Here is a 24,678-nt window from a genome sequence, read left to right as displayed (position 1 = left end):
GGGAGGAGGCAGAAGGGAAAGGCCAGAGGTGGGCCTGCTCCGCCCATTTCTGCCACTTATGAAGAAGAGGAAGCAGAAAGAATGCAGGGGGCTGGGCTGCCTCCCTTTACCATGACCTCTGGCCCATCTGTAAGGAAGGGGCAGAGGGTCCCACTGTGCACACAGTTGCTGGTGGGTCCACAGCAGAGAGTAGGGTGTCATGTGGGAGCAGGACTGTGGAGTAGCTTTGCAAGCCTTTACTTAGGGGCAAAATGAGGTCTGCACATCCCTTCCCAGAAGGGTGGCTGTCCAACACTGCCTGGCGCTGGGCTCTTCCCCATGGGCGTACCAGATCTGGGAGAGCATCGTCAGAGGCAGTGCCTGAGTGTTTGGCTACACAAAACAGCACCGGGTCTTTCCTGGAGCCACATGTGGCTGATGTTCAATGAACAATTAGCTTGTTTCAGGGAAGAGAGACACCTGAGAATTTAAGAGCTTTTTGTTGGGGACTTAGTCGGGTTCACAGCTCAATCCACAGCTCCTGGGTCAGTAAGTGCTAAGTGGTAGGCCCCGAATCAATGTTTGCTGAATGAATTCAAGAGCTCAGGGTGGGGCGGGGTGAGTTATAGTAAACACAGTTGCAGAGCAGCAATGGAGGCATCCTGGGATGGGCACTGTAAGGACCAGGCCTTACTGAGGAGGCTGGGATGCTCTGGAGATAGAAGATGACTCCAGGAGTGTTTTTCATAGATGGCACCTGGACCACCTTGGGTGCACGCTTTTTTTTTGAGATGGAATTTTGCTCTTGTAGCCCAGGCCTCTGCCTCAAGGGTTCAAACGATTCTCCTGCCTCAGCCTCCCGAGTAGCTGGGATTACAGGTGGCCGCCACCACACCCAGCTAATTTTTGTATTTTTAGTAGAGACAGCATTTCACCATGTCGGCCACGCCGGCCTCGAACTGCTGACCTCAGGTGATCCACCCGCCTCAGCCTCCCAAAGTGCTGGGATTACAGGCATGAGCCACTGCGCCCGGCCGGGTGCACACTTCTGAATCTCACTCCACATCTACTGAATCAGAATCTCTAGAGTGGGGCCCAGGGAACAGCGTTAAAGGACACAAGCATCCTGGCCAACTATTTGAGCATGCCCCCCATAGGGGCTCCAGATCAGGGTTTTGTAGATCTGAGGTTTTCTTTGGCCCACAGAATGTTTTACAAATTAATTGCCCTTAATGAAATGTCCCATAAAAATTTAATTTCCAGTTTGGAGGATGTGGCAACGCTGGCTCTCCAGCAGCTGTCCCCATGGCCCCTTGGGGCTGTGCTTGCCACCTGGCCCTCCCCGGCCTCTCTGCATCCTTCTGTTGCTCTGTTTCTACTCAAACTACTGCGACAGTTTCCCACCTGGCCTCACTTCCTTCACGCTGTTTCCAGGGTGATGTTGTAAAATAGGAATCTGATCTTCAGGCCTCGTGTTGGAAACTTTCACTGGTGCCCTGCTGCTACTAGGCCAAGGAGCACTGCTGCACCCCGACGGCCTCCCTGCTCCTGCTTCCGTCTGGCTGTGTCTCCAGTTTCTGTTGCTGCGCCCTCGTGTCCTGTACCCATCACCCACGCAGGAGGTCCAAAGAACATCTCAGACTTTAAGTGCACAAAACTAAACTTTTTTCACCCAAACCGGCCCCTTCCTTAAAGCTCTCTTCCAGGCAATGCTAACCTCACCCTGGACCCTTCTTTTACAGCCCACAAAACCTTGCCGACTGTCTTCAGTCCAACTGTGGCTCTCTACTCCATCTCCACTGCTGTCTCTGTGCATTCATCATCTCACAGCCATCCTTTCATGCAAGGTGGACCATCCCCCACCTTCCCACAACCCTCTGACGGCTTACCTTTTCCCTCAGGATAAAATCCCAACTCCTTTTTTTTTTTGAGATGGAGTCTTGCTTTGTCGCCCAGGCTGGAGTGCAATGGCGTGATCTCGGCTCACTGCAGCCTCTGCCTCCCGGATTCAAGTGATTCTCCTGCCTCAGCCTCCCGGGTAGCTGGGATTATAGGTGCACACCACCACGCCCGGCTAATTTTTGTATTTTTAGTAGAGACGGGGTTTCACCACGTTGGCCAGGCTGGTCTCAAACTCCTGACCTCAAGTGATCTGCCCGCCTTGGCTTCCCAAAGTGCTGGGATTACAGGCGTGAGCCACTGTACCCCGCCTCAAAGATTTTCTCTTTTTCTTGAGACGAAGTCTCATTCTGTTGCCCAGGCTGGAGTGCAGTCACACGATCTCGGCTCACTGCAACCTCCGCCTCCCGAGTTCAAGAGATTCTCCTGCCTCAGCCTCCTGAGCAGCTGGGACTACAGGCACCTGCCACCACCACACCCAGCTAATTTTTGCGTATTTTTAGTAGAGACGGGGTTTCACCATATTGGCCAGACTGGTCTCGAACTCCTGACCTCATGATTCACCCGCCTCGGCCTCCCAAAGTGCTGAGATTACAGGCGTGAGCCACCGCGCCCGGCCAAGATTTTCTAATTAGTGCATTTCCTGGCTTCTTTCCCTTTACTCGGCATTTCTTTTCTCTACCGCACAGGTTCTACTTCTGTCGAAATTCAGTTTGCTTTTACCTTAGTGTATTTTCACATTCTGTTTCCAAGGCCAACTGCCTGCTTACTCATATTAATATTTCGCACTTTAAATTCCCCTGATAGATGAGCACGGTGGTGCAGGCCTGTAATCTCAGCTCCTCAGGCAGGAGGATCACTTGATCCCCGGGAGTTTGAAGCTGGACTGCGCTGACTGCACCTGTGAATACCACTGCTCATCAGCCTAGGGGAAACATTCTCGAGTGCGAGCTTGACGGCTTAGGTTGATGTTTTTCAAATTTTCCCAATGATGAGTATTGTAAGGGACCAAAATAAAAAAAAATGCCAATGCCTAGTCCCCTCTCATCTAGAATAATTCCACAGGTGATGATGGGGTCCAGGACCCTGAATTTCGTCAATTTTACCAAATACTTCTTCCAGTGAGGCAAATATGGAAACCCTTGGATCGCTTCTTCGTGAACGCAGATCAGCGCATACACCGGCTGTTTTTATCAGGCGCTCACCCCTCATCCAATGGCGTGACTAGTTGTGGGTGGAGCCCGAAATCTGGCTGCCTAGAGAAGGCTGAAGGTCCAGTTACAGCATAACTAATATTTCCACAGAGCTCCATACGTGCCAAGCACCGTGCTACAGCCTCCACAGCCCCTTCATTTAATCTTCCCGATGGGCCTATGAAATAGGTGCTCCTGGCCGGCACCGTGGCTCATGCCTCTAATCCCAGCACTTTGGGAAGCTGAGGAGGGAGGGTCGCTTGAGTCCAGGATTTCAAGACCAGCCTGGGAAACACAGAGAGAGCCTGTCTCTACGAAAATTTAAAAAATTAGCCGGGTGTGGTGATGCCTGACTGTGGTCCCACCTACTTAGTAGGCTGAGGTGGGAGGATCCTCTGAGCCCGGGAAGCTGAGGCTGCAGTTAGCACTGCACTCCAGCATGGGCGACAGAGGGAGACCCTGACTCAAAAAAAAAAAAAAAAAAAAAGAATAGGTGATACTTTTAGTTCCCATTTTACTCATCAAGAAACTGAAGATCTGAGAGACAAAGCCTACAAGGTGACCGCTAGTCACTGGTAGGGCTGGGATTTGAACAGGGGCGGTTTAACAACTGATCTCTCGACCATACTGCGTGTTGCCCAAGTAAAAAGGCCGTCGTCACGGTCCTATCCACTCCGGACTTTGCAATTCCGTTATTTCGTAAATTGAGGCCTGTAAATAGTTTGCTCACCCGTTGTCGTAGTCCCCAGTAACATACAGAATTAAAAAAGAAACTGAAGGAGCACCGATTTTGTTCACCTTGCTTTTTTGGTTTAGTTCTGGAGGAGAACACAGGTGCACTTAGAACAGGATCCACACTTACCCGAGGCTTGATTAATTTTAGCTGCAAAGAAAACCAGTCCTCATCTACCTTTTTCGCGTGTTGGAGAACTAACTAGCAAGGCAGGGGATGCGGCTCGTGGGCGCTTGGCCTCCTCACGCGGCTCAGGCTCTCAGAGCGCGAGGCCCAGGGGCTCGGGAGCCGCGGCCGCGACGCGCCCGAGGGCCGTTCTCTTCGACGGCAGAGCAAGAGTCACCGCGCGGGAGCCCCGAGCGACCGCCGCGATGCTCCGGTCCCCTCCCCTCGCAGCCGCCCAGGGCTCTTCATGCCCCGTGACGCCCGCTAGGGCAGCGCGGCCGGAGGGGGGCCGGACGTGGCCCGAGATGCCCGGGCGCAGGCAAAAGACCACAGGTACGCGACAGGCAACCGCCGCTCCCGCTCTCGAGGCGGACGTTTTGTCTCCCAGCGTTTCAATACCAGATTTTGTTTCCAGACCACATCCCTGTTGCTTCCGGCACTTGGAAAGACCAATCGTCAGGCCCGAGAATGCAAGACCCACCCTCCTTTGCGACGGAGGCAGCCAATCCAGTTGCTCGCTACTTCCAGAGTCGCGTGCGCCCTTACGCAGGACCCTGCCCAATCGTTATCGGGACGTCCTTCTAGTCCCGCCTCCGGGCCGCCACAGAGGCTGTCAATCCCGCCTCTCCCCTTCACTCCATTAGCGCACTAACTCCCGACGCTGTGACGTGCGCAGCCCCTGCGGCCGGCCGGGGCGGGCCAATGGCGGTGGCGGATACGGCGGGCCAATGGGCGGGAGCGTTTCATGCAGCCGGCGCCCGCCGCAGCCGCCGCTGGGTCCTGGAGCCAGAGGCCGCCCTGAGACGGTGCGCGATGGACCGAGGGCCCCAGCCGGGGAGGCGCCGCCGCCGAGCCCGCGGCCAGACGCCCCTTCAGTAGCGTCCGCACCGGGAGCCGCGGCGCTCGCCCGAGTCGTGGGCGCGCCCGAGGGGCGGGCTTGTCTCCCGCCGTCCCTCGCAGCTCTGCCGGGCCCGAGCCCGCGCCGCCGCCGCCGCCGCCTTGCCGCTCGGGCCGCGCGGCCCGGGAAACGCGGCCGCGGGCTGCATGGGCAGCGCCCGCGCTCCGCCGCCGAGCCGTCGCGGAGCCGCGCAGCCCTCGGAGCACGGTGAGAGGCGCCGCTGGCCTGGGGGCGGTGGTCGGAGCGGGCACGGGGTATTCGCGCGGCCTTGCGGCCTGCAGGCCTTACCCGGCGGCGGAGCTGCGCCGCGGGCCTCCGGGCGGGCCTGGGGGGCGGGGGTCGGGTGGGCAGGAGTCTTTAGGGGCCCGGGGCGGTCGTGAGGGGCCAATAATGGGTCCCGGAGTGGGCCTGCGGGTCCGGGTTCGGGGCAGCTGGGGGTCTTTGGGGGCCCGGGGTGGCCGTGAGGGGCCCATAGGGGGCTCCGGGGCGGGCCTGGGAGGTCGGGGGAGCTCAGGTCGGCCGTGAGGGGCGGACGGGGGCTCCAGGCGGGCCTGGGTGGCCGGGGGCCCGCGGCGGCTGTGAGGGGCCGATTGGGGGCTCCGGGTCAGGCCTGGGGGCCGTGGGGGCCCGGGGCGGCCGTGAGAGGCGGACAGGGTGCTCCGGGGCGGGTCTCTGGGGCTCGCAGCGGCCGTGAGGGGCGGACGGGGGTCTCCGGGGCGGACCTGGAGGTCTTGGGGACCTGAGGCTTCCAGGAGGGGCTGCCAGGGTGCGCCGGGTGCTGCGGAGCTGGGGCGCCGACCTCTGACCTGCGAGAGGGGCGCCTTCGCGGTGCTGGTCGTAGTTGTTATTCTCAGCGTCCCTATTATTATCGCTGTTTTGAAATGAGAGCAGGCGGCTCTCGGGCTCCGAGCCGGAGGGGGCGGGCGAACTGGGGACCTGGGGGCGTCGGGGTTGCAGGAGGCGCGCGTAGGCCGAGGAGGGGCAGGAATGCGGGCAGCCGTGTGGGGGGTGTTAGGGGGAGGGTAGGCGGGCGGGTGTGGGGGGTGGCTGGGAGGAAAGCGGTGGCGGTGGCGGCTGCAACAGCAGCCCTTGGCCTCAAGGAACAATGTGAGACGTTGCCTGAAATGTTAATTTCCGTTCCTCATTTCATCATCCCCTGGCAGGGCGGTAGCTGTGTGTGTGTGCTGTATGTGTGTGTGTGCGCGCGCGCGCGCGCGCGTGTGTGTGTGTGTGTAGGGTTGGCCCTGCCACATTGATTCAGTCCCCTCTCAAAGAGGGATTGTACTGTTAATTCTTGTATTTGTGTCATTTGGGAAGGTAGGTCGGGGGGAGTCTTGATTTTTCTCGAGGCTTGCTCTTTTCCTGATACCCCATTAAGATTTTCTGCTTCTGTTGTGTTTTTGGAAGGTTAGTGTTGTATACCAGCTTCCAAGAAGTTTTGGAGGAGGCTTGGGAAGATGAAGCTGGTCTAACAGCTCCCTATGCTTTAAAACTATTTTCCTTCTATGTAACATGCTTAGGATTCATGGTTTTTGTAGGTTATGAGTAGTTTTGTATCCTTTTGCAAGAACAGGGTTTTATGGTAGAGAAATTAGATTTCAGGCTTTCTTATATGAGAGAGTTTTATGCAGTCATTAGAGCAATATCCTTAACACTTGAAATGAGAAATAAAAGTGTGCACAGTTGTTGAACTGCAAAACTTAGAGAATCTTTTGATCCTTTTTGGGATATTGAGACTTAGCCAAACATATAAGATGATATTACTTGTGGAAAAAGTGCCATCGAGACAGTTACTGTTTTTGTTGTGTGCAGACCTAGTCTATGGCATAACGTTCAAAATCGGAGACCCTGAGGCTGTTTCTTTGGTTTCTCTGAGACCTTGATTTCTCTTAGTAAGTATTGGCTGCCCTGGAAGACTTCGAGTTCTGTTAGAGAATGATTACAGAAGTCCTCTGATTTTACTCTGCAACTGTAGTTAAACTAGAAAAAAAAAGGGGGGGGGGCGGATATCTTGCTCAGCCTTCATTGTGACCCTTGCATTGGATCTCGTATAGTTGGTGTGGCCTCCCCCACCCTCCATTCAGCTGTTGTTCTCCTCTTTCTGTAGTTTCTCCCCGAAGAGCAGGATCTCATTCGATAGGCTGGCCATCTGAATGGAACGGGATGGGAGGAAACAAAGACCAAGTTGCTGTGACGTTTTCTCTGTTCTTTGTGATGCCTCTTAAGTTTGTTGAAAAGTTCCCCACAAGATATTGCTAAATTTGACCCAAACTTGAAACTTTCAGCAGTTTTTTTCTTCTGTTCTATTTTTGCTGTGGTAAATTATACATAACACAATTTACCAGAATTTTGTTTTTAAAGGTGTCACCTTTAAAACCTGAGTTCCTCTTTTGCAGCTCTAATTTGTGTCAGCCTTCTAACTTGCATTGCCACCGCCAGATGCTTTTCTCTGGACTGGCCATGCTGGTCACCCCATACCAGCAGTGCCTTTCATCACACCCACCCAGATGGGCTGCTGCTGACGAGCGGCTGCCATGTTAGCTGTAATTACAGTGTTGATACGGTGACAAGTAGAACTCCCTACAAATAGAGTTAAGGAAACTATGCTATTTGTGTTGGAGAATATTTTTCCAAGAAGTTTTTGTGCCCCTTTTTATTTTATTTTATTTTATTTGTTTTGGAATCTCGCTCTGTCGCCCAGGCTGGAGTGCAGTGGCGCATCTTGGCTCATTGCAACCTCCGTCTCCCGGGGTTCAAGTAATTCCCTGCCTCAGCCTCCCGAGTAGCTGGGATTACAGGCGCCCGCCGCCACGCCTGGCTAATTTTTGTATTTTTAGTAGAGATGGGGTTTCACCATGTTGGCCACCCTGGTCTTGAACTCCTGACCTTGTGATCCGCCTGCCTTGGCCTCCCAAAGTGCTGGGATTACAGGCGTGAGCCACCGCGCCCGGCCTCTTTTTGTGCCTTTTTAAGTAGATTTGAGATAGAAAGGTTATGCTTCATCAAATGTAAGAGGAGACTTATTTTGCATATGGGCAGAGAGCCCATCATCAATTAAATAACGTAATTAGAGAGTATCAATAAATGCTGGCTCAGAAAATAATCTGCATTTTGTTGCCAAAATAAGTGTTTTGATCTGTCCATTACCCTGTGTAACTCCCTTCATCCTCAAATGGTAAGTGTAATGGGTGAGTGTCTCTTAATAGCAAGGTATTTGTAGTTAATCGGTGAAAATGATGGTGCATCCCTTGTCTGGTGGCTGCGTCAGTTTGTGACTGCTGTGTAGTCAGTGCTCTGTGGGAATTCAGTGTGGCCCGTTTGATAAACTTTATAGAAAAATGGAATGAATTCAAATAAAAGTTATTGTCTTGAAATTTTGAAATGTTTTCAGTATGTGTTCTCTTAATTTGAAATTGTTTTTTTCCTGAGATGGAGTCTCGCTTTGTTGCCCAGGCTGGAGTGCAGTGGCATGCTCTCGACTCACTGCAACCTCCACCTCCTGGGTTTAAGCAATTCTCCTGCCTCAGCCTCCCACGTAGCTGGGATTACAGGCACCTCCTACCAAACACAGCTAATTTTTTTGTATTGTTACTAGAGACTGGAGTTTCACCATGTTGGCCAGGCTGGTTTCAAACTCCTGACCTCAAGTGATCCACCTGCCTCGGCCTCCCAAAGTGCTTGGATTATAGGCGTGAGCCACCATGCCTGGCCTCAAATGTTATTTTTATGATAACGTCCCAAATGGTGATTGTGGCCTAACTCTGATACCATGCCCCATTGTTGACCCAGCCCGAAGCTTCCAGTCATTCTGGCTGCATTGGCCTTGCCTTTCCTCAGTTGGGCCATGTGCCATAGTTTGTGGCATGGCCTCGACATACCTCGCTGCCATCTCATGCAGATCCCCCCAAACTCCAAGATAACTCCTACTCAGCCTTTGCGTCTTAGTGTAATATCGTTTCCTTTAGTAAGTCTTCTTTTTTTTTTTTTTTTTTGAAGCAGGGTCTCGGTGTGTTGCTCAGGCTGGAGTGCAGCGGCCAGTTGCGTGAACATGGCTCCCTTCAGTCTCGACTCCCTGAGCTGAAGCGATCCTCCCACCTCAGACTCCTGAGTAGCTGGGACCACAGGCATGTGCCACTGTGCCCAGCTAGTTTATTTTACTTTTTGTAGAAACGGGGTCTTCCTGTGTTGTGTAGGCCTCAGCCTTCTGGGCTTGGCTTACTCAGCCTCCTAAAGTGTTGGGATTATAGGCATGAGCCACTGTGCTCGGCCCCCATTTGTTTTCATTACAAGTTTGCGTTTATAACTTAGATAAAGGTGGGAAGACAGTTTTCACAATTAAGGCAGAACAAGAGATAAAGAAACATAAAGGGAGAGTTGTCTTTGTGGGAAGAAAGTGCTTTCTTTGAAAGTGCATTTCTGTGAAAGCACTTTTAGCAGGACTGCTGTTTTCGGGCCAGAAGCAGTTTTTATTCAGATTTCCTCATCGTTTCCATCAAGGTTTCAGTGACTGTAAAGGATGGGTTGAAATCAGTCTGGACTGAGTGTAGTTTGCTGCTGCTGCTTATGAGAATTAAGTGTTTCATTTGTCCAGAGTCCTCTCTGGTCACATGTAGCTGAACAGGTGGAGTCATATGAAAGTTTTAGCATTTTAATGAAGAAAAAATAATCTCTTTGGAGGGAAATACAACGAAATGGAGGTGTGCCCTGTTGATTTTTTTCCGTATGTTTAGGTTTTCAAAGTTTTTTTTTAAATGAAACTGTTATGTAATTGCCAAAAGTTTGCTTTTTAAGGACTAATTATGGGTATATTTGGGAGATTGAGACTTGTTTTAGATTTTTGGGTTTACAGTAAGGGGCGAGGGTATTTGGTGGAGGGGAACTGGTTGGTTGTGGTTGAAAACATTCAGACACTATTCTAGCTCAAAGAAACCCCACAGTTTTGTTTTGTTTTGAGACAGAGTCTCTGTCACCTAGGCTGGAGTGCAGTGGCACGATCTTGGCTCACAGCAACCTCTGCCTCCTGGATTCAAGTAATTCTCCTGCCTCAGCCTCCCGAGTAGCTGGGACTACAGGCCCATACCACCACACCCGGTTAGTTTTTGTATTTTTTTTTTTTTTTTAAGTAGAGACGGGGTTTTGCCATGTTGGTCAGGCTGGTCTCGAACCCCTGACCTCAGGTGATCCGCCTGTCTTGGCCTCCCAAAGTGCTGGGATTACAGGTGTGAGCTACCGTGCCTAGCCAGAAAACCCACAGTTCTAAAGCTGGCTCTGTGAATAAAGGGTTAAGAGGTTTTTCAGTGTGAAGATAGAAGTAAGCCGTCCTGTCTGTATGGCTGAGATTTTTCAGGGGCCTAGAGGACTGAATCCTGTTGAGCGAAAATCCAGTCTTCTGGACTTTGCCACACCCGCTTTCTCTCTTCCTCTTGGAGGTCAAGGTTGAGGCAGCTGTCAGGGTGCTGCTGTCTCAGTTACAGCGTCCTTGTGGCTGGCGGAGGGTGAGACCTGTTTCCAGGCCTGTCCTTCGCATCTGTGCAGTGAATTATTTATTATCCTGGAAATCTGTAGGGCTCTTTTTCCCACGTGTAAAGCAACCAATGCGTACCTGTTCATTATTTGAAAATGTTGGCTTTTTCTCAACAAAACATTTTTATAACATATGAACATTTCTTTTGTCACGGTAAAATTCATAAAACTTTCCCCTTTCTTACTTAACTCTAAAAAATGTGACTTTTAAGAATGGCTGAAATTGAAATGTTATTTATGAATGCCTAATAACTTTATGATATCAGAGGTTTTTTTTTTATGTAAAATTAGCAAATAAACGTCTTTTCTTGGCGCATTGATAGGAAGTTGCCCTTCCTCGACTCCCTGTAGCTCTTTTCAGACTTGGGATGCTAATGTCTTAGAATGAGGAACGCAGTATTTCCAAGTAAAGGGAAGATTGCGTAGGCTGCTTGGTTCCTGAGGTTTTACTAGAGTTAGGATTAGCTTACCGCTGCATTCATATCTGGCACAATCAAAGAAGACTTTGGTTTAATTCTGGATGATGATGTAAACTTGAAATCATTATGGCTGTACTATTTAAACTTATCTAAAATAGAGAAGGTAAGACGCAGTGAAGGACCTTATTTTTCTCTTAAGAAATCGAGCTTTGTTAGTATCCACCATGTTTCTAGATGTGGTTTTACATCTTGCAAAACAGGAAATAAAAGTAAAAAACCAAAAAAACCCCAGAGCACCACTCTTGAAGGGATTAAGTTTTTAAAAATGATTTCGACTAAGATGTCTGGCTGATTAAAGGGTGTGCAGAGCACTAAATAACCTTTGCCTTTTCCAATGGTGACAAAGAAGAAATCCAGCTTTCAGGCGGCCGAAGAGCGTCTCGAGAGCTTGTAGTGTTAGTATTCCACAGCCCCACATTTGATTCGGATTTCAAGGAATTTTTAGACTTTGTGGATTTTTTCTTCACTAGAATTGTATGTTTGGCTCCTAATTTATTTAAATTACATACATAGATATTTTTGTTACTTTGAGAATAGTCTATCTGAAATTTGAAGTTCTTTAGAGCTTAATATATTAAATATGCTAACACTCAAAACATTTTCTTTTTCTTTTTCTTTTTTTTTTTTTGAGACGGAGTTTCCCTCTTCTTGCCCAGGCGTGATCTTGGCTCACCGCAACCTCTGCCTCCCGGGTTCAGGCGATTCTCCTACCTCATCTTCCCGAGTAGCTGGGATTACAGGCACGCGCCACCACTCCTAGCTAATTTTGTATTTTTAGTAGAGACGGGGTTTCTCCGTGTTGGTCAGGCTAGTCTCAAACTCCCGACCTCAGGTGATCTGCCTGCCTCGGCCTCCCAAAGTGCTGGGATTACAGGCGTCAGCCACCATGCCCAGCCTAAACATTTTCTCACAGGCATTTTTCCCCTGACACATGCCAGAGGTATCTTTGAATTGTATCCGTTATCTTTTAGTGTGAAACTCAGAAGAGTGATACACGCTTGCACTTACAGTTCAGGTAAAATGTTAAGCATATTCAATGAGATTTACATTCATACTTGATTTTTCTTTGGCAAGGTGATTAGATCTGATTCTGCTAAACTTGGGTTCTCACTGGATGACTGGCTTTTAAAAGAAGATGATGTTGAAACTGACTCTTGTAAAAAAGGACATTTAATAGAAGCTAATGGTACGGTGAAGTTTTAGAGAGTTGAGGAGAAAATCTGTCTTAGAACTTAATCTGTGCCTTTTCCTTAATAGCTTTCTTCTAAGCCCATAAATACATTGGTTCAGGGGGATGAGCGAAGGCAAATGGAGGGTGTGGAAGGGAGAAGGAGAACAGCTCTCGGGCGTTGGAGAAGTGCCGGGACTTGTGTCAGTGCTGCCCCTGTTGGTTTTCCAGCGCTGCCGTAACTAACCACCCTACCCTTAGATTTATTGTTTTATAGTTCTGTTGATTAGAAGCCTAACATGATCTGCCTGGGTTAAAATCTGGGTAGGTAGGGCTGGTTCCTTCTGGAGGCTCCAGGGGAGAATCTGTGTTCTTGTCTTTTCTGTGTTCCAGAAGCTGCCTGCATTCGGCATGTAGTGCTCTCCTCAGTCTTCAAAGCCAGCCTCATGGCATCTCTCTGACTCCTGCTGCCCACCCACTTTTTTGGAGAGTCTCGGCTCTGTTGCCCAGGCTGGAGTGCAGTGGCACAATCAAGGCTCACTGCAGCGTCGACCTCCTGGGCTCAATCAATCGTCCCGCCTCAGCCCCCCACAGTGCTGGAATTACAGGCATGGAGCCACTGTGCCTGGCCCCTCTTTCACTTCTGGATCCTTGTGGTTACATTGGGCCCACCCAAACACTGCAGGGTCATCTCCCTCTCTGCTGATTAGTAACCTCAATTCCCTTTTCCATGTAACCTAAGGCATTCATAGGTTCCAGGGGTGAGCAAGCTGGAGGTTTTTCCAATAATGTTCCCTTGCTGTCCCCAGATGCCATCCAGGATCCCACATTGCATTTAGTTGTCATGTCTCCCTAATCTCATCTGTAACCGTTTCTCAGCGTTTCCCTGTTTTTCGTGACCTTGGCAGTTTTGATGAGGGCAGTCTTAGTTTCTTTTTGTCTTTGTGACTGACCATTCACACATTTGGCATGTTTGTAAAGCACGGTGTGGCTGACATGTGGCTCACCTGACTGCTTTTCCTAATGGGGTGCGGTCTGCTCTACAGTGGGAGAACAGCTTTGTGTCTTCTTTTAGCTGGAAGGAGCTACATGTTTTATGGAAGGGACCTCTGAAACTAGACAAACTCTGCTTTTTCTGACGTTTCACTGATTTCCTCCACAGATGTTCATTGGCTGCTCACTGGGTGCAGTGCTGTGGCCTCCTGCTCTGAGATCTGGGAGAAAGATGCATTTAGTTGACTAAAGCTTGCATTAAATATTAGTTCTTATGAAAAGAGAGATCATAGATGAGAGGAGAGAAAGGCTCTGTGACCTGGGAGATTTAATAGAAGAAGTGCTATTTTTTTTTTAAACTGTAAGCTATGTTTCTGTCTTAAAAAAAGAAATCAGTGGAATGTCACTGCAGAAATCAGAGTAAGGGCATCTTCGACTGCGGGAAGGCTGTGGACAAAGGCTGCATGTCACGTGAGAATGTCAGGCAGACCTGTCTGAACACGAAAGCCCATCCAGGAAGATGGAAGACGGCAGCAGATTAACCTGGAAGCATGACTGGAGTTGGATTGTGTAGAGTTTGCAATGATAGACCTGAATTTCGTTTGCTGGCTTATTCTGAGGCAGAAGATGATGTGTCAGAGTTTGCAGGTGGTGGATGCCTAGATGAAAGCACTGGCTTTGCAGCACCATGATGCGTAAACGGTTCTTTTTTTGAGACAAGGTCTTGCTCTGTCACTCAGGGTGGAGTGCAGTGGCGTGACCATAGCTCACTGCAGCTTTGAGCTTCTGGGCTCAAGTGATCCTCCTGCCTCAGCTTCATGAGTGGCTAGAACTACAGGCATGCGCTAATTTTAAAAAATTCTTTGTAGAAATGGGGTTTCGCTATGTTTCTTAGGCTGATCTTGAACTCCTGGCCTCAAGTAGTCCTCCTGCCTCAGCCTCCCAAAGTGCTGGAATTACAGGCACAAGACATCACGTGCAGCCTTAAGAAGATCCTTAGAAGAGAACCTGGAGAAACTTGAAACAGGGAGGGGACTTGAAAGCACACTGTGTAGGCGAATTGTGAAGACTTCATGGTGTTTGTTAACTGATATTCATTAAAAAGACTTGGAAAAAGAGAAGATGAATTGATTCCCAGTGGAGGGAATGGGGCAAACATTAGTTAGGAGAGTGGCTTTGTGAAAGGAGAGAGCAAAGGAGACAGAAAAGAAAGCAGGAATGGGGAACGGGGTGGTGGGGCAGAAGCTGGGTGCTGTTTATTTTGTGCCTACTGTATGTCACTCTCCATTCTCTGCCCTGGGGACATTTGACAGATGTGGACGTCACTGGTGTCATTTGCCCACATTCTGGAGGGAGAAGTGGGCATCTCAGTTGAGGAAAGGAAATGGCTATCTGGGGAAGTCTTGAGGGGCAAAGCCCAGGATGGAGCCTTGTGTTAGATGGGTACCTGCTGGCTCTGCTCAGCTCAGCAGATGCGTTGCCTAAATAACTTTAATGTCCAAGACAGACTGGTATTTGTCCTCAGATATTTTGTCAGGACAGTGTAAAGTATGGGCCAAGATAGTAGTTTTGGGTCCAAACAGAAGGGGGTTAGAGATTTTGGAGGTTGAAGCCTGCTGCTAGAAGCAGTATAGAAAGAAGAACGGAGATTCTGTTTGCCCAGATACATGGTTAGGCTCATCTTGGACTTGTTTTATATCTTCTATTACTTCTACGCACATATTAATAGATACCTGATTAATATTTGGTTGGAAATCTTAAAAGTTAGGATTTTTTTTTTCTTTTTTTTTGAGATGGAGTCTTGCTCTGTCGCCCAGGCTCCAGTGCAGTGGCATGATCTCGGCTCACTGCAACCTCCGCCTCCTGGGTTCACGTGATTCTCCTGCCTCAGCCTCCCGAGTAGCTGGGACTACAGGCATCCACCACCATGCCCGGCTAATTTTTTTGTATTTTTAATAGAGTCAGGGTTTTGCCATGTTAGCCAGAATGGTCTCAATCTCCTGACCTTGTGATCCACCCGCCTTGGCCTCTCAAAGTGCTGGGATTACAGGCGTCAGCCATCACGCCTGGCCTAAAAGTTAGGATTTTTAAAAAGGCTTGTGGTCTGAGAAGGAAGGCAGTAATACCTGGCAGGAAAGACTTAATTTTTTTTTTTTTTTGAGACTGAGTCTTGCTCTGTTGCCCAGGCTAGAGTGCAATGACACGATCTCAGCTCACTGCAACCTCTGCCTCTCGGGTTCAAGCAATTCTCCTGCCTCAGCCTCCCGAGTAGCTGGAATTAGAGGTGTGTGCCACTACGCCCGGCTAATTTTTTGTATTTTTAGTAGAGACAGGGTTTTGCCGTGTTGGACAGGCTGGTGATCCGCCCACCTCAGCCTCCCAAAGTGCTGGGATTATGGGCGTGAGCCTGGCCTGCCACCTTACTTTTTTTTTTTTTTTTTTTGAGACGGAGTCTCGCTCTGTTGCCCAGGCTGGAGTGGAGTGGCGCCATCTCGGCTCACTGCAACCGCTGCCTTACCAGTTCAAGCCATTCTCCTGCCTCAGCCTCCTGAGTAGGTGGGACTACAGGTGCCTGGCACCACGCCCAGCTAATTTTTTTTTTTTTTTTTTTTTTGAGATGGAGTCTTGCTCTGTCACCCAGGCTGGAGTGCAGTGGCACAATCTCGGCTCACTGCAAGCTCCGCCTCCCGGGTTCATGCCATTCTCCTGCCTCAGCCTCCCGAGTAGCTGGGACTACAGGCACCCACCACCATGCCCGGCTAATTTTTTGTATTTTTAGTGGAGATGGGATTTCACCGTGTTAGCCAGGACGGTCTCAATCTCCTGAACTCGTGATCCGCCCCCTCGGCCTCCCAAAGTGCTGGGATTACAGGTGTGAGCCACCGCGTCTGGCCTTTTTTAATTTAATTTAATTTTTTTTTTTTGAGATGGAGTTTCGCTCTTGTTGTCCAGGCTGGAGTGCAGTGGCGTGATCTCAGCTCACTGCGACCTCCACCTCCTGGTTTCAAGTGATTCTCTTGCCTCAGCCTCCTGAATAGCTGGGATCACAGGCATGTGCCACCATGCCCAACTAATTTTTTTGTATTTTTAGTAGACATGGGGTTTCTCCGTGTTGGTCAGGCTGGTCTCAAACTCCCGACCTCAGATGATCCGCCTGCCTCGGCCTCCCAAAGTGCTGGGATTGCAGGTGTGAGCCACTGCACCAGGCCTAGATATTTTTTATATCAGGTCACATGTGTTTTATCTAGGAGGCAAACTTTCCTTGTAATTAGTGTTTTTTTTTCCTTTTTTTGTTTTTGTTTGAGAGGAGTCTCGCCACTGCGTCCGGCCGTCATTAATGTTTTTCTAGTGATGTTGCACTCTCTTGATGTCAGTTAACTGTCACCTGAATCTTCAGGGACTGGGTTGGGTTGTGGGGTAGGTGGTGGCGTGATTTGCTGTTGATGGGACTGCTGCCCATAGGAACAGGAGGACCCACTACTTACACAGCTGCCAAAGGTGTGGGTCTTGAGGCCCGAAGGTTGAGGTTGCAGTGAGCTGAGATCATGCCACTGCACTCTAGCCCTGGTGACAGAGTGAGAGCATCTCAAAAAAGAAAAGAAAAAGTGTTGGGTCATTATTTACACACCCAACAAGTGAAAGGTCTGGAGGGTCCAAGTGAGGACAGCTCAGTTCAGGCATGTTTAACCTCCAGATTACCTCGTCCTTGAGAAATTTAGGAATAATCCCAGTGTCAGTCTGTGGTTCTTTGATGTTAGTCATGGGAATAAGGAATTTGCATTAAGCCTCAAGAATTGTGGAAAGTCCTAATGAGAAATGTCATGGGCAGAAGCTGCCGCCCGCTTTAGTGGTGCAGGTGATGGCTGTGCCGGAGAGCTGCGCGTAGCCGGCTGCTGGAGGAGAGGACGTGGCCTCCACAGGCAGCTTCGCGCTGGGGGATGACTGTTGGGGGGCAGCGGGGACGAAAGGGACACTTTTGTATGATGCTCAGTTGTCAGCAGGATGTCCAGGTTGCTCTTTTGGAGAGCAGTGGGTCCTTGAGACCTTGAGACCCATTCTCTTTGGAAAGTAATGAGTTACCAGGTGGGCTGCAGGAGGATGTTCAGTTGTGGTGTGGAGGCGTCGGGTTGCTTAACCTCAGAGGGATCTTTTTTTCCTATGAGTTGTGTAGAAGAGGATGTCTTACATAGATTTGAAGGACATTAAAAAAAAACAACCAACCCCAATGTGGCTTTCCTTCTTTCTCACTAGGGTGATAGTCCTACGTGCATGTCTGTTTCCTGGACCCTGGATGTGAAAATGGGGGTCATTGAAGGCACTGGGAGTGTTTCTCTGCTGGCCCCAGAGGCCTGTGTGTGCTGCTGACGAGGCAGCTGGGCCACTGTCACTGTGCCCTGACAACAATCTTGGGAACTGTTCCTGAAAGTGTTCAACAAAATTTCAGTTTATAAAGCCCTCCTCTCATTAAGCCATTGTTTTATTTTTCTTTTTTGATTTTTTGGGCTTCTTTTGAAGCCATAATAAATTGGAATAGAAAGAATACATACCAAGAAACAAATATTAGGTCTGTTTTTTTTATTTTTTGTTATTATTTTTGAGATGGAGTCTTGCTCTGTCCCCAGGCTGGAGTGCAGTGGCGTGATCTTGGCTCACTGCAACCTTCACCTCCTGCATTCAAGCAGTTCTTCTGCCTGCCACCACACCTGGCTGATTTTTGTATTTTTAGTAGAGATGGGGTTTCACCATGTTGGCCAGGCTGGTCTTGAACTCCCGACCTCAGGTGATGTACCTGCTCAGCCTCCCAAAGTGCTGGGATTACAGGCATGAGCCACCACGCCCGGCCTCTCCAATATTTTTATTATTAAAATGTTAAATACTGCCAGGCGCAGTGGCTCACACCTGTAATCCCAGCACTTTGGGAGGCTGAAGCGGGTGGATCACCTGAGGTCAGGGGTTCGTGACCAGCCTGGGCCACATGATGAAACCCCATCTCTTCTAAAAATACAAAAAATTAGCTGGGCGTGGTGGCGGGCGCCTGTATAATATCAGCTACTCAGGAGGCTGAGGCAGGAGAATCGGTTGAACCCAGGAGGCAGAGGTTGCAGTGAGCCAAGATCGCGCCACTGCACTCCAGCCTGGGTGACAGAGTGAGACTCCATCTCAGAAAGGAAAAAGGAAATTAGGCGTGGTGGCCAATGCCTGTCATCCCAGCTACTGAGGAGGCTGAGGCAGGAGAATCGCTTGAACGTGGGAGGTGGAGGTTGCAGTGAGCCGAGATGGCACCACTGCACTCCAGCCTGGGCACCAGAGCGAGACTCTGTCTCCAAAAAAGAAAAAAAAAAAAAAAGGGAAATGACTTAAAGGTGATGCTTTTATACCTCTATTGTGCCTGTTTTCTGAGATATAAATTTAACTAGCTAATTCTCTCGTGTGTTAAATACCAGACAAAGAAAAGACCAAAGAAGAACCTTTTCCTCCGTGTTTCTTACTCTGTCTGCTGTTATTAATAGATGCTCATGGTGTGGTCTTCCACTCACTTCCCCTTTCATCTCTGAGCTTAACGAGCTCCTCGTATTATAGATTGTTACCATATCATGTGTTCCAGTCTGTGCCCGTGTATAAACGTGTGTTGTGTGTTACGCGATACTGTGAGATGAGTCTGCCCAGAGGGACTCTGAAGTCAGGACTGTGTCTTTTCGACACCTCTCCACCCCAGCTCTCATCATGCCTCTGAGAGAACCAGATTCAGAGTGTGGTGAGGGGAGGATGAGGTGGTTTGGGGTGGGCTGTGGGCCCCCATCTCTTTGCTGGAAGTGTAGTATACCTCTAGGGTATGTTTCCAAACTGTTGGTTGTGAGACCAAGGAGGAGAAGTCTTTTTTGGCAGGCTAGTCCCTTCGGCTTGAGGTCTCAGTGTCTGTAACTGCCAGGCTGCAGAGCCCCACCTGGCTGAGTCAGGAGTGTGTTGTAACCTGCCCACCTGCCCAGGCTGGTTAGAGGCAAGCGTAGGCGTTGGGTCTGCCTGTCCTGGTCCAGGCACCTCTCCTGGTTTGGCCAGGTTTTGGTTTGTATCTATTCCTGATGTTGACGTGTAAATGATACTGTTACAAAGCAGGTAGTTTGCTTTGCTATTCTACGAATAACCCAAGAACCTGAGGGTAATAGGACACGTTAACAGTCTCCTAGTTAAGAGTTCTGATTCTGTGACTTCAGGGGACATATGACCATCCTGATTGTGGTGGGTTATTAAGGCTGTGACAAGTCACAGGTAGCTTTAGGGATGTCAAAGATAGGTTCATTTGAATTTGATTTCATCTTTTGAGAATGGGTTGGTGTACCTGAAATTGGGTTTGTAGTTTTGGTATTTTGATTTGAGAAGGCATTGGCTGAAATTTTTTTGTTCTCGTAATTTGCATATTTTCTGTGTTTTCTCCATTGTTTGGCTCAGTTGTTTTTCTTTTTTTTGAGACAGAGTCTCGCTCTATCACTCAGGCTGGAGTGCAGTGGCGCAATCTCGGTTCCCTGCAACCTCCGCCTCCTGGTTTCAAGCGCTTCTCCTGCCTCAGCCTCCCGAGTAGCTGGGACTACGGGTGCCCACCACCACGCCTGGCTAATTTTAAAATTTTTTTAGTAGAGACAGGGTTTCATCTTGTTGGCCAGGCTGGTCTTGAACTCCTCACCTCAATTGATCCGCCCACCTCGGCCTCCCAAAGTGCTGGGATTACAGGTGTGAGCCACCGTGCCCGGCCTCCCAAAGTGCTGGGATTACAGGTGTGAGCTGCTGCACCTGGCTGGGGTCAGTTGTTTTCGTGTTCCTTATCCCTCTTTAAACTTGGGAGGGCATTTCGTGTTTCGTGGAGATATCACAGCAAAGAACAGAATTTTGATTGTAATTGTTTGTTGTTGACTTGCTGTAGCTACTGTTTTCAGACTTCCAGTGTGAACGATAAAAGATTGTCTTAAAATTTTAGGAAAAATTATCTTTTGTGTGGGTAGTGAATAAATAATTAGCATTAATGTTACTGATGTCTCCTACCTAGTTCTTTATCAAGATTCTTTTCCTGACTGCAGTATTTCATTTTAATAGAGAATAATTTTCATGTGAAACTGGTTGCTTTATATTTTCTTTCTGGTTGCTATAGAAACAGTGCAGCGTGGTGGGTTACGGGGCTTTTCTGAGGGAGCTCTCTGGGAGGCAGCAGCCGCCTGGTGATGAGGGAGGGGCACGGAATTGTCTTCTTTCACATCCCAGCTTGGCCACGGAGCCTCAGGAGCTGCATCATCAGAATGATTGGATTTTCTTGTCCCTCCAGCTTAAATGCTGTGGGCTTTGTTCTCCAGTGGAGTGGTCATTGCCTTTTTTCCTACCTGTGAGTTAGTCCATCTCTCCAACCCACTGACGACCCAAGAGCTCCCCAGCCTTTCTCTGCCCGTCACAGTCAAGAGGGTCTGTTGGAAAATTACTGACTGAACAACAAATGCCAGAGATTGCCCTGAATTGTGGAAGTCCCGGCTGCCACCCCCTTACTTGAGGTCCTCATCTCACTGCACCAGCAGGGGTGAGGAGAGGACAGGGGCGGCCCTGCACAATGCTGGGGAAGAAAGGAGGCAGCTCCCGGCCAGGCAGGGCCCAGCTTTCCTTGCTAGATCATCAGCACAAATTTGCGTTTGAAGATTTAACTTACATTTTATTTTTTTATTTGGATGATAAATCCGTAAGTTTTGGGTTGTTATGCAGTGTTCTGAGGATTGACGGTGGCATATGTTAACCTTGAAAACAGCATTTTGTTAATTATAAAAACTTGGAATATAGTAATTGAGTGTGAAATAATTGAAGCTGTGAGGTCAGTTATGAAGAACTTGGTCTCGGGGTCTCTCTGAGCTTGGGAGGCTGCCTTGGTCTCAGTGGGGTTGGCATCATGTGTGTTGGTGGTAGGTTGGAAAGAGCATTTGGAGTTCTGAAGAATGACCTGTGCTCCCTTTCTGGCAACCAGTCATTATTTGTGCATGGAAGGAAGTAGCATGGACGAAAGCTTTTCTTTCAAATAGGATGATGTGTGGGGGTGTATTTCTGGTCTTAATTTTTTTTTTTTTAAATAAGGTAGAGACAGGGTCTCACCATGTCGCCCGGGCTGGTCTCAAGCTCCTGGGCTCGGTCATTCCTTCACCTTGGCCTCCCATGGTGCTGGGATTACAGGCGTGAGGCGCCAGGCCAGGCCAGTGTATTTATTTTCTATTGTTACTACTGTTAACAAATTGACACACAACACATTTATTATCTCACAGTTTCTGTGGGTTGGAAGTCTGGGCACAGCTTAGTGGGATCCTCTGCTCAGGGTTTCATCTGGTTGCAATCTAGGCGTTGGGTGGGACTGTGATCTCATCAGAGGCTCGAGTGGGGGATGGTGTGCTTCTGAGCTCTTTCAGGTTGTGGCAGAAGTTATCGCTTTCTGATTGTGGGACGGAAGTCTTTGTTTTCTTGTTGACTGTCCCCTGAGGTCTCCTCTTGACTCTTAGAGGCCCCCTGTACTTGCTTGGCACATGGCCCCTTGCAGCATGGCAGCTCACTTCAAAACAGCAAAGAGTCTTCTGCTTCAGTAGGCTAAGTCTTACATGACATAATGTAGTCATAGGAGTGACAGCGCAGCAACTTTGCCACCTAATGCAACCCAGTCAAGGGAAAGCAATTCCATTGTTTTCACCACATTCTGTGGGTTAGAAGCACATCACAGGTCCCACCCGCCTTGCACTCCAGGCAAGGTGGCTACAAGGAGGCATGGACACTGGGTGGAGAGATTGCCAGGCTCACCTAGGGTCTGTCTGCTGGCCTGGGGTGTTCTTCAGAACCCTCATTCCCTGCATACTGGCATGTCAGTCTCTGGGAATTGGTTGCATCTCTCTCTCCTCCATGACGTATCAGTCTCTGGGAGAGCGGTGTGTCTCTTCTCTCTCCTCATTTGCATGCACTCCCCGACCCACTTGTAGAATGGAAGTAGGATCAGGACTCCTGGCCACAGTTTGGGTGGACGGGACACCTGGGCTTGCCCTGGTACCATCAGGCTGTTTGCCCTGTGCCTTGTATTTCCCGCTGTCCTGCCTGCCTCTCAGGCTTATGGTGAGGATGAGATGAGATGAGATGAGATGATGGATGTGGTCAGTGAAGCAGCTGGTCAGAGCCTGGTGGAATTCTACTCTAGTCCAGTCTGCCTTTCTCCACCTCTATTCTCTAGGCAGAGATTGGTTATTTTCAGGAGTAAGTATGGACTCATCAGAGTTCTTGAGGTCTTTGCTTTCTTCCTCAAATTCCCTTCTCTCCTTTCCCTGACTGATGCCTACTCATCCTTCAGGCCTCCACCTTCCCGGTTATCCTTTTTTTTTTTTTTTTTTTTTTTTCGAGGCAGGGTCTTGCTTTCTTGCCTCGGCTGGAGGGCAGTGGTGTGATCTTGACTTATTGCAGCCTTGACCTCCTGGGCTCAAGCCAAGCCATCATCCTGCCTCAGCCTCCTGGGTAGCTGGGACCACAGGTGTGCGCCGCCACACCTGGCTAATGTTTGTATTTTTTGTAGAGTCGGGGTCTCACTGTGTTAGCCAGATAGTATCTAGTTTGGAGGGTCAGTAGTGCTTTATTTTTATTTTTATTTTTTTAACTTTTAAAATAGAGGTGGGGTCTCACTCTGCTGTCAGGCTGATCTCCAGCTTCTGAGCTCAAATGATCCTCCTGCCTTGGCCTCCCAGAGTGCTGGGATTACAGGAGTGAGCCACTGCACCCAGCCGCAGTCATGCTTTTAAATTGAGAACGTAGGAAGGAAGGCTTTGGCTCCCATGCTTTCATGAGATTTCTTTTTTTTCTGAGACGGAGTCTCGCTCTGTCGCCCAGGCTGGAGTGCAGCGGCGCGATCTCAGCTCACTGCAAGCTCCGCCTCCCAGGTTCACGCCACTCTCCTGCCTCAGCCTCCCGAGTAGCTGCGACTACAAGCACCCGCCACCGTGCCTGGCTAATTTTTTTTTGTATTTTTTAGTAGAGACGGTGTTTCACCGTGTTAGCCAGGATAGTCTCGATCTCCTGACCTTGTCATCCACCTGCCTGGTACTACCAAAGTGCTGGGATTACAGGCGTGAGCCACGGCGCCTGGCCACGCCCAGCTAATTTTTTTCTGTACACAAAACACCCATGGCTGCCTCTCTTCAGACTGACCTGCGTTGACCTGGACTTGGATAAGCTCCTCACTGTTATCTGAGGGGTGTGTTTCCCCTTGTGTGCCTGTCATAATAGTGCATCCCATTTCAGCGCTTTTTCTACAGGGCAGGATTTGTAGAAAGGGTTTGAATCTTAGTGATAAGCTATGACCGTGAGTAAGTTACTTCACTTTTCCTCGCTTTTGGTTTTCTTGTAAGAATTGGGATTATAGGCCGGGCATGGTGACTCACGCCTGTAATCCCAGCACTTTGGGAGGCCGGGGCAGGCGGATCATGAGTTCAGGACACGGAGACCAACCTGGCTAACAGGGTGAAACCTCGTCTCTACTGAAAATACAAAAAAATTAGCCGGGCGTCGTGGCAGGTGCCTGTAGTCCCAGCTACTCGAGAGGCTGATGCAGGAGAGTGGGGTGAACCCGGGAGGCGGAGGTTGCAATGAGCCAAGATCGCACCACTGCTCTCCAGCCTGGGCGACAGAGCGAGACTCCATCAAAAAAAAAGAAAAGGAAAAAGTATAACTGACTTTTTTTTTCTGAGACGGAGTCTCACTCTGTCTCCAGACGCAATCTCGGCTCACTGCAAGCTCCGCCTCCCGGGTTCACGTCATTTTCCTGCCTCAGCCTCCCAAGTAGCTGGGACTACAGGCGCCCGCCACCACGCCCGGCTAATTTTTTTGTATTTTTAGTAAAGACGCGGTTTCACCATGTTAGCCAGGATGGTCTCCATCTCCTGACCTCGTGATCCGCCCGCCTCAGCCTCCCAAAGTGCTGGGATTACAGGCGTGAGCCAGCGCGCCTGGCCTACTTTTTCCTTTCTTACTTGCATACCTTTTATCTCCTTTCTCTTGGACTAGAATCTCCAGTACAGTGTTCAAAAGAAGTGATGAGTGAAGATCAACCAGGTGCGGTGGCTCACGCCTGTAATTCTAGCACTTCGGGAGGCCAAGGTGGGTGGATCACCTGAGGTTAGGAGTTTGAGATCATCCTGGGCAACACAGTGAAACCCTATCTTTACTGAAATGCAAAAAAATTAGCTGGATGTGGCAGTGTTTGCCTCTATTCCCAGCTGCTCAGGAGGCGGAGGCTGGAGAATTACTTGAACCTGGGAGGCAGAGGTTGCAGTGAGCCAAGATTGCGCTACAGCACTCTAGCCTGGGCGACAGAGTGAGACTCCATCTCAAAAGAAAAAAAAGAGTGGATATCACAGGCTTATTTCTTTTTTTTCCTTTTTTTTTTGAAACAGCCTTGCTCTGTGGCCCAAGCTGAAGTGCCGTGCAGTGTTGGCTCACTGCAAGCTCTGACACAGGCTTATTTGTGATGGTAATTGAAAAGAGTCCACTTTTTCACCATTAACCATGATGTTTGCTGTGAGGTTTCATAAAGGTACTTTATGAGGTTGAGGAAGTTCCCTTCTATTACGAGTTTGCTAAGTATCAGGAATGGACATTGAATT

General features: G+C 49.4%; 1 protein-coding gene across 5 annotated transcripts in view; it reads left to right on the top strand.

Moving 5' to 3' along the window:
• Positions 1-4,941: 4,941 nt before the first annotated feature.
• ANKRD11 (ankyrin repeat domain containing 11) overlaps positions 4,942-24,678 on the top strand; it is a 215,417-nt gene continuing 195,680 nt past the window's right edge. For 2 of the 5 annotated variants that reach the window (XM_063654587.1, XM_054455431.2), the window contains exon 1: positions 5,018-5,074. The gene's annotated coding sequence lies outside the window, so the exon portion shown is untranslated. Of the gene's footprint in view, positions 5,075-24,678 lie in introns of all 5 variants that reach the window. The other 3 variants (XM_063654584.1, XM_054455425.2, XM_054455429.2) reach the window with 3 other exon arrangements.

Source organism: Pongo pygmaeus, chromosome 18 (assembly GCF_028885625.2).
Source record: "Pongo pygmaeus isolate AG05252 chromosome 18, NHGRI_mPonPyg2-v2.0_pri, whole genome shotgun sequence".
In the NCBI taxonomy this organism is placed as follows: domain Eukaryota; kingdom Metazoa; phylum Chordata; class Mammalia; order Primates; family Hominidae; genus Pongo; species Pongo pygmaeus.
Note: the sequence above shows the minus strand (reverse complement) of the source record. Positions and strands in the feature narration are given on the sequence as shown.